General features: G+C 38.3%; 1 pseudogene; it reads right to left on the bottom strand.

Annotated features, from left to right (window-relative positions):
• Positions 1 to 3,167: 3,167 nt before the first annotated feature.
• LOC133773875 (fructose-bisphosphate aldolase A-like) lies at positions 3,168 to 9,465 on the bottom strand (annotated as a pseudogene).
• Between the last annotated feature and the right edge of the window lie 760 nt (positions 9,466 to 10,225).

Genomic DNA, 10,225 nt, shown 5'->3' on the forward strand with positions numbered 1-10,225 from the left:
TATGCTACTTAGAAAGATAAAGTTGCAATATTTGAAAAATGTCATAAATAATAATCACACTACATCAGATCTAGAATATCTCATTGTCTAATCTGCAGCAACAAAAAATACTAGTGAGAATGTAAATTGTAAAGTTTTAGTATACTTGGCTAAATTACCAATGTCTTATTTTTGTTTGCCCATAATTATTCTCTTGGAGATAATTAGAGGTGATAATACAGCGAGTTTTGGGAGAAAATATTAAGGTTGAAACAAAATTATATTGGCACATATTTATTGATCTTCTTGTATTATAAAGAAAGTTTGGGAAAATCAACTTACAATGTTTTCTTTGTTAATGTTTTAATTGTTATATTCATATGTACAGAGTATTTTAATGAAATACATCTTTGAAAATTGTGGTTTTCAGATACTATTTTTATAGATAAAATAAACTGATTGTGATGAAACATCTAATTGGAATATAATCTAAGGGCCTTGTTTTAAAAAATAATTTCAAAAGATAAAATGGAGGGAAAAAAACATGCTTTCAAAAGTAAAAATCACAGTTTCCTCCCCGTTCTTCCACCAAAAAGAGAAAATACACTACCGTCTTTAACATATATCTTACATTAGGCTTCTGAATGGCACTGTAGCCCTTGCTGCAACATCCATCAACTCAAACTTTAACTATTTGCAGTTTTTCCCCCTCAAAATAGCAATAACTCTTTTCCTGGGGGTAGGAGATTGGGGTTAGGTTATAAAAGCTATCTTAAAATGAGCATTTTATTTATGCTGTTTTTCTCAAGCCTAGGAAAGGTTGGAAGTGTTGAAAACTATTCAGGACTTTATGCCATCTGCCCTTATTTCATATGTTCCCTCCTATGAGTTGGAACAAAGGAGTGGGCTGGATGGAATTAAAGAATGTATATAAAAAAAAGAAAGTAGTGATCAAACGCAGCTGATAAGGGAAGGCAGTGTGCTCCCGGGTGATGTGTGTATTCAACTCCAGGCTGACTCCTCTTATGCTAATACAGCCAATTTCCTCTTTTATTTCATTTCTGGAGCCTGAATCTGCGATCTCTGATAAGGTTCCCAAGGATACCGCCTTCACTCACAAACGGGGAGGTGGAAGGGGGAGTGGATGATGGAGATGTGTAACTCCGAGAGAGCACTACTGGATGAATAATTTAAAGCTCCGCCCGGAGATTTGAGGCAAAATGCAGAGATAAGAGACACCACAGGGTCTTCTCTGTTTATTCAGAGCTTCATCTTCCAATGACAGCTGACCTCCAAGGTCAAGGGCATGATGGGAAATAGAACCGACAGTGGGAAAAGGTACTGCATCCCAGAAGAAAGTAATGATTTACATTGTGTCAAATGAAAAATTGATCTTTTTATTTAACTACTCCTTTTTTGTTATTCATCAATGGGAAACCTGTGATTGAAGGATTTTTGCATAAATCACAACTTACTCCCATGATAATGAAGCATTCTCATAAGCTTTCTCTTGGCAACTTGAATTTGAGATTTTTTTTTCAAAAACAATTGTTAAGGTCAGAATTAACTTCGATTGGGTACCCAAAGTGTATGTGACTTCAGACCTTAAGAGGCAAACATAATATCTAGGTTCAAAGGCCGTTCGGTCTTTCATTTCTCTAAGGTAAAGGCTTTGTTTCCTTGACTTCCTACCTTTTAAACTTTGTACAAAAAAAAAAAAAAAGCCTCCACATTTTCCCCTCATTACATTTTTCTGGAGCCTTACATAATCCCTTTTGTGGCATAACACAACATTACATACATTTAACCTAATCAAATCTTTGTGTTTTTACTAGTTTGCTGCCCAAATCCCTGAATCTAATAACTCTTTTCAGTTCAGAAAATCTGAAGCCATTTGTCCTGGGTAGAATCGTGTTGTTAGTTTTAGGATCTTACAAATTCTGACAGTGAGACCTGCACCTAGGAAAGCTTTGGTCCCTATTATCAAAACCGTCTGCTGGGTCGCTCCTATTTGTTTCAATAGAATACAACCATGACCTCTACAGAGAGAGAGGCAATGTCAAATGTTTCTCAGGGCTGGTTTGCATTTCCCTCATAGGCTTAAACTGCTGTTTCTGCTTTCCTCTGTTTGAATGTTACCCGTGTTTTCATTCCTGAGCAATCATACCTTTTATCTTTTTTTAGATAAACATGAAAACACACGGAGGTCACTGCCGGGTGAGAGGTAAGATGTGCGTGACTGCCACCCAGCCTTACCAGGTCTTTTCTTCCCTCCCCCTTCCTTGACAAACACTCCTGGAAGGTTTCAGTGGAGTGAAACAAGTTATGAGTATGATTCACAAGCTTGCCACAGAGAGTGCCAGTACAGGTTGTCCCTCCAAGTGGCCCATTAGTGTGGCGCCAGCCTGCTTGGTTTGTAGCATGCACTTTGCCCATATCCCTCCTTTTTTTATTTTTTTCAACATTCTTGTTTTATATTTATAATCTATCAAAGTAAATGCAAGGTGAGCTACATTTTATTGCTTCCTGGGTGCATTTTATGCATTTTTGCCAAAGCTAAAAGCAGCCACCACCCCCCTTTTTCATGGCCTAGCCTTTTCCCTCCTATTTTTCTTTCTGCTGAGTACTAGAATAAAGGGAGAGCACTCAAGTGAAAGACACAATTCCCAATTAAAACGGACCCATGACAACTGCTAAACATGCTAAAATGGGAATTTTGAGTGTGTCTAGTGACACACAGTTTAATTTTGACATCGTGGAGTACTTTTAAAAATACAGTGAATAACTTGGAGTAGCCAGGAGTAAGACTAAGAGGTCCATTTCTTAGCATTTGTCTCTTTCAGAGAAGTGATAGTCATATTTGTTTTCTATTTCAACCAATTGCTCTATCCTGTGAACATTTTCAATGGACCGCTGGGAAATGGGTCCATTTTGCTAAGTAACATTTACCAAATTATGCCCCCCCCCCAATAGCTGTTTATTGGCAGTGGGCTGGAAAAAGTGATGGAGTTAGCATACACAGACAATACCACGCACCAAAGTCACGAGGGAGGCAAGAGTGGTGGGAAACACAGCCTGGAACCCCCAAGAAGGCTCCCTCTTCAAGAGCGAGTGTGTGTGTGTGTGTGTGTAGAGGGGCCGGCGCTGGAGCCTGGAGTGTGGAGGGGGCGGCCTTAGAACACCTCCGCTTAGTAGGGGTGGTTAGAGATAAAGAGGGACTTGCTGGCCACGACCCCTGCCTGACCACTCGGGGTGTACTTCCCTTGGCAGGTGAGGCTGTTGGCCAGGGCCCGCTTCACGTACTCCTCCTGGGCAGCCTTCAGGTTCTCCTTCTTCCCACCCCAGGCCTTCAGGGCCGAGGCCTGCAGGGCACGGCGTTAGGAGAAGGTCAGCAGGGGGCACTTGTTGATGGCATTGAGGTTGATGGATGCCTCCTCCTCACTCCTCACTCTGACCTCGGGACAGGAAGGTAACTCCAGTGATGGGGGGGGGGGGGCACAGTGCTGTGCCATGGCAATCTCCCCTTGAGAATACTTCTGGGTGCAGGCATGTCCTGGGGTTACCACATTGGGCTTCAGCAAGGTGCCTTCCAGGTGGTTGTGGTGGTCACTCAGAGCCTTGTAGACAGCGGCCAGCACCTTCTCAGGGACGTACTGGCAGCGCTTCAGGTCGTGGTCCCCACTGGGGAGGATTTCGGGCTCCGCAATGGGCACAATGCCATCCAGCTGGCAGATGCTGGCGTAACGGGCCAGGAAGTGGGCATTCTCCATGACGGCAAGGGCTGAGGGGGTGAGTTCCCAATCTTCAGCACACAACGCCACTTGGCGAAGTCGGCTCCATCTTTCTTGTACTGGGCAGAGAGCTCAGACAGCCCGTCCAACCCTTGGGTGGTGGTCCCGCCGACAGTTCCTGCCAGAGGGACCACGCCCTTGTCCACCTGGATGCCCACGACACCGCCCTTGGACTTGATAACGTGCGGGAGGGGACGTGGTAGAGGGTCTCCTGAAGAGGATGACGCCCCCGATGCAGGGGTTCACGCGGTCATCCGCAGTCAGCAGCAGCTGGCGGTAGAAACGCCGGGTCTCCTCCGTGTTCTTGGTGCCGCTGGACTGCGGCCCGGAGCGATGTCCGACAGCTCCTTCTGCTCCGGGTTCAGCGCTGGGTGCTGCTGGTAGCAAGTTCCTATTCAGCTCCCGTGGGGGCGGTGAGGGGGCAGGGGGCCACTAAGTTATGTTTCTAAGATGTAGACCTCCGTACCACCGCATGCTAAATATCCCATATATGCCCGTGAGACATAATAATCGATTTATTCTAAAGTGTGAATTTGGTTTTTAAAGTTATTACCCTTCAAATGATGCGTGTCTTCTCTTTTTTTCCCCCAACTACCATTATATGTAATTATTTTCAGTTTTATCTTGAAAGTAGCCAGTCCTAATACATGGAAGCGCCATATTTTCAGGTAAAAGTGATACTGAAATTTAAGGATTTTCAATTTCAAATAAAAAAAATGACCTAGAACATGAAAGAGCCCAAAGAATAAGAAAAATATATTTGTTTTCAGCTAAGACACCCTTTCAAGTCAGTTTTTAGGAAGTATACTGCTATTTAATAAAATAATTAGGATTTATCATAAGTGCATATGTTAATCATCATTCCATATTAAAATTAGGGAAGACAGTGAAGTTACTTTATTATAAAATTTTTAAAGAGACATTAGGGCACAGTCAGAACTAAAAAATTCATATTTTCTCCTAGGCCAGTGGTCTTTCCACTTTCCACTCTATAATTCCCAAACTATTTTTGTTGATATGAGTAAGTAAAAAGTACTATTTATCAAACAGTGCCTGCATTGTAGTGAAAAGGCCAGAATTCATTCATGCTTTTTAACCCTTAAAATCCTGAGCTTCTGATGCTTCTTTTTCTGGAAATAATAAAATTGCTCTATTTGAAGTGCAACTTTATGAGACACTGAGGTCAAACGATTCAATACAGATATGTGAAGAGGTTAAGTAAAGTTAAGTAAGTACCAAGTTTTCACAGTGTTACAGCTTCACTTGTTCACAAAAATTTCAACAAAAAATTAATATTGCTGATGAATGTGAAAGCAATGATGAATGGACATATAAATGAGAGAAAAATGGGGGAAAGTATAGAACTTACTAACAGACATTTACTGCTTACTATAGGTAGGTCCTTATAGAGGTGAACTGAAACAAACCAAAAATAAAGTAAAATGATACAAAATGCCAACAGTTGCCATTTTTATAGAAATGGCATTAAATTGCTTTTTCATAGAAGAACAGAATTCAAAACCGTTGTTAGCATTTTAGACATTTCGAGAGTTGACTGAGCTCTTCATTTGAAATGTGAAAACCTAAAACTTTGGGAAACTAAGTGATTTGCCCAGGCCAGCACAGTTACTTTGTAGAAGAGGTAGAAATAGAATTCAATGCACCTCCCCTTTCCAGACCAGTTACCTGTTATGAAGAATTCCTTTTCTACTGCAAGATCTGTTTGAGAGTGGAAATGGATATTTTCTCCTGCAATGGCTTTTCCTACAAATACCTTTTTTTCTGAAATGGCTCCATAATGTCCATCTGGTCAGATAATCCATGCATGCCTCTGATGTCATAATCTCCCTTTTCTAGCCCCAAATCAATGATCCTAAATTAGAAAAATGTGCAATTCTTAATTGGTGCAAAGATATGACTGAGTAGCTTAGCATTACAAAGACTTACAAAGTCTTTGAATTTATCTGTGGAACAATTTGTGTAAATATTAATGAAAATAAAATTAATGCAAATAATGCAAACAAATCAACAAACATTAATCCTATATTTTATTTTGATGTGTATTTTCTAGTTTATGTTCATATATCACACTACATCCCTCATTCCTTATTGTACCATTTAAGGCTATGACTTCCTGTGTAGAAGATTCTTCACTTCCAAGAAGTATATTTGTAAGTTTCTAGTGAGAGAACCGTTTTACTAACTGTAACTGTGCACAGTGCTTTACTCAACCTATGGGACTATTAACCATAAGATATTTAGTATTAAATTAGGGATCGCTGCATTTCTCTCAGCTTTTTCCTATGGAAATGAATCAGGGTATCGTCACTTCCCTTGGATGAATTAATCCATACGTAAAACCAAAACTGGGGAAGGTTTCCCTCTTACCTCTACTATTTGGATTTTTTTTTTATTGACACACAGAGTGGACAGTGAGAGAGAGAGACAGAGAGAAAGATCTTCCTTTGCTGTTGGTTCACCCTCCAATGGCTGCCACGGCCAGCACGCTGCGGCCAGCGCACTGCGCTGATCTGAAGCCAGGAGCCAGGTGCTTCTCCTGGTCTCCCATGGGGTGCAGGGCCCAAGAACTTTGGGCTATCCTCCACTGCACTCCCGGGCCATAGCAGAGAGCTGGCCTGGAAGAGGGGCAACCGGGACAGAATCCAGTGCCCCGACTGGGACTAGAACCCGGTGTGCCGGCGCCGCAAGGTGGAGGATTAGCCTATTGAGCCACGGCGCTGGCCTGCTATTTGGATTTTGTTTCAGATTTTGGAAATTAGTTTTATATAAGAGTTTAACTTGCAAGATCACTTTTTCTTAGCAGCACTGATTATTGCTACAATACCAGTCACATATATATTTGTTAAGAAATTCTGTAGGTCATTATTGTGCATGTGTGCATTATTGTGCATTTGATCATTTGTTACTGTTACAAAATATTATTTGCATAATTTTATGAAATATTATTCTACACACAGCTTGGGACTGAATTTATGTACTAATTCATTTTTGGAAAAGTCAACAAAGATACTATTTAAAATTGTGTTCTTTCAAACTTTTGTCTCGTTCCTACGCTTCATTTTTCTTACATAGAATATGTTATTAGCATACTAATTTTAGAGACCAATGAATCTGAAAAAAATGCATTACATTTAAAATTCTTTTTTTTCACATATACCTGAAACCCCACTTACAGCCTATTTCTTCCTTTTTAATAAAAAAAAGAAACTCCATATTATCATAAAACATCAACATCATTTATTTCAGATTTGATCAGTTTTCTTCAGCTACTACATTTGTGGTGTACAGTTACAAAATGGATATCATTAGACTTTCTTCAAGTACAAAATTCACAACTTATTTCTCAGAGTTAAATTTTTGTGAGTTAAATCAAAGTGTAAACTGAAACAATAGCTTTACGTGCCATGAAACATTTCCAATCTTATTTTTTTTCCCTGTATTTAGAAGAATAGGACTTTTAGAAATGTTTTAAACTTCAAAAAAAAAAAAAAAGCCAAGTGTAGTCTAGCCACTTTTCATTAAACAGCATGAAAATTTGTTTCTTCCATCTACTTGTAGATGAGCTTAAAGAGGCAGCACTTTAAAGTACCTGAACAATGTCCAAAGTAGGGTATTAATTCTCTCTTTTATAGTATTTCTAAGGATGTTAGTCACATGACTCTCATTATTCTCCTAATACAAAATGTGTTAGTGCTGGACTGTATTCGTAAGCGATCTTGTCAACTTGGACTGTATTCCTAAGAGGCCCTGTCAATTCTTAACTGTTAAATAACTGTGTCTGTGTGTGTGTGTTTTCTGTGAATAATACTTGTGCTACACATTCACTCACCTACCTAAGAGGTCACCTGTGTTTCACACTCTTGTTCTTCTGTCTTGAGCAGTACATCCTTTTGCAACAAATACTCATCAAAGTTAAGTGATGCTTTGATCAGTAGTAGGAATTGGGAAGTGTTACAAAATGTTAGTTTTGCTTATTGGTTGTGAAAACCACCTATAGGATTTAGAAAACACATTGTAAATGTATCACATAGAATTTATCGAAGACCATGCAAATTGTACAAGTTTTTAGAGTATTTTAAATTCTCACATATTTTCAAAACTATGCATCACAGGAAGCACTCAATATCATACACAGCTATATCTTATTTTTGAGCTAAGAAAAAATTAGATGCTCCTACCCTTACTATACAAGTGTTTCAGAGAGCATAGTTTTCAAAACAGTAAATTCTGTTTGGGGGGAATATTTAGAAAGTAGTCATTATTTTACCATGAATAATTATAGATGATTTCATAAAACATTCCAACAAAATAAAACTGTTTTGATTGGATCTTTTAAATGCTCTTTTCATTTATCCATATATGTATGGCTTAAAATGTTTGGCTATTTAGAACAGACTATGAAAAGTCCAAGTGAGGTATTTATAAATACAGAAGCTATAAGTTGAAAATAATATAGCAGAAAATTAAAATAACTTTCATATTAACATTACTGAAATATACATTGACAAATATGATTATTTTTATTATTTCTTCCTTTTAAAAATAATAATGAATGGGAAATAAATTAACATGCCTGACACAACAGCCCATAAAAAGATAGAAAAAAGAAAGACTGAGCTATTCACATAGATAGCCACTAAAACTATACAAATTTGTTTTAAACATGTCTTATTTAAAGAAGTCTCACAGGTGAAATTATATATGTATAATTTATAATTAAATATATATTACACATATTCTTTATAATTTCTTATTAAAAGAACACTCACAGGTGAAATTTAATATGGGAAAATAATGAAAAGGAAAGAGAAGTAGACAAGCAAGTAAAAACCAAACATTTAAAATACAGAATGTGATTTCTTAATTCAGGGTTTGTTTAAGTGTTATTGAGCTTAAGACTTTGAACCAATATAAAGTGCCATAAAATGCTAGATATTAAAAAGAACACTAATAACAAGAAAATGTTGACCAATATTACTTTCATCCTTTTTCCTTCACCAGAGATTTTTTTTACACACCCCAATGCCTTATTGAGTCAGTGTCATATCCTGTCTAACTGCTTGATACATTTTTTTATTTGGTTTCACAGGATGCAAGACTGACATTCTGATTTCACAGGGGAGATATGGACTCATAACAAAAGGCTTAAAATTAGGGTGTTTTTTCCCCCTATCAGTATTGCAATTACAGATGACACTCAGTTTTCAGAACAAAATTATCTGTAGTTTAATTTGATTCTGTAACATGTTTAGAGGTTGAAATTTAAGTTCACTGATAAAGTAACTTCTTGTGGATGAAACTTCAGTGATGAAGAGACAGATAAAATATCTGGGGCAATATCAATACACAGCAGGTCCGCATGGCAGAGAGAGGGACAAGGAGCTATCCTCAAATCTCTGACTTGGGATCACACTCTCTTTCCTTCACACTATGCAGGCCACATGTTATTGCTTATCTAGTACTACATTATTATTTTGTTCAGAAAAGAGTAATTAATGCTACTACCGGGTGGTAATGGTGGAACCCATTTTTCTCCACTACTGATTATGAAGAAATAGAATAGAGAAAGAAGGAAAATAAAAAAGAGGGGGCTTAGAGTGGCTCAAAGTTGTGTCCTAATTAAACAGCCAACTCCTGAACTTCAGGGAGGTCATCGAAGGGCAGAGTGGGGCATCCTCAAGGGCCTGAAGCTCCCTCCATCTACATCTGAATATGGTGGCTCTTCCACGTGGTGATCACAGCACAGGTGAACATTGAGGAGGTGAGGGTGGCAGGTGAAGGGTGAGTCACCAAATAAGGCTGTTCCTCTATAATATTTCTGTTCAAATTGTGTCTTTCAGACTCTAAGAAATTTTTACAGTTTGTTTCTATGAATATACCAAATTCAACTGTTACAAAGAAGGAAAACAATACTCTTAAATTCAAAATGAATCTTCTTCGTTTTCATTCATGATTTGGTTATTTTTTACTGTCCTCTAAAGTAGGTTTGAACTTTGCATTGCAGGGCACCAAATAGAGGCCATATTCTTAATTATTTCACTTCACAAAATCTTTATAAAACAAGCTACAGAGATATCACAATTCTGGTGTAGGCAATGGAGGCCTGAAAAGTTAGGCGACCTGTTTTCTTGTGGTTCTTCAACTCTGATCCAGCGCCTCTTCAAGAAGTATCTTCTGTTTCTCAACGACAGATATTTCTTACTTCTGTTTTTGACCAGATTTTGTCTTCTCTGTTTTCAGTCTTGATGACATGACCTCTTCCAAGCTCAGTCCTGACTTCCTATAATACTCATCTGATGGTCAACAATAAATTGGTTTGGCAACATATTTAATTATTTAATGGTCATACGCATGTGCTATATGGACAAGTTTGCTTAAGCAAGGGATAATGTTATAATTTACTTCCTTCTGAACTATGCAAACAGTAGGTATAT

The sequence above is a fragment of the Lepus europaeus genome, chromosome 14 (assembly GCF_033115175.1).
Source record: "Lepus europaeus isolate LE1 chromosome 14, mLepTim1.pri, whole genome shotgun sequence".
NCBI classification, from domain to species: Eukaryota; Metazoa; Chordata; class Mammalia; order Lagomorpha; family Leporidae; genus Lepus; species Lepus europaeus.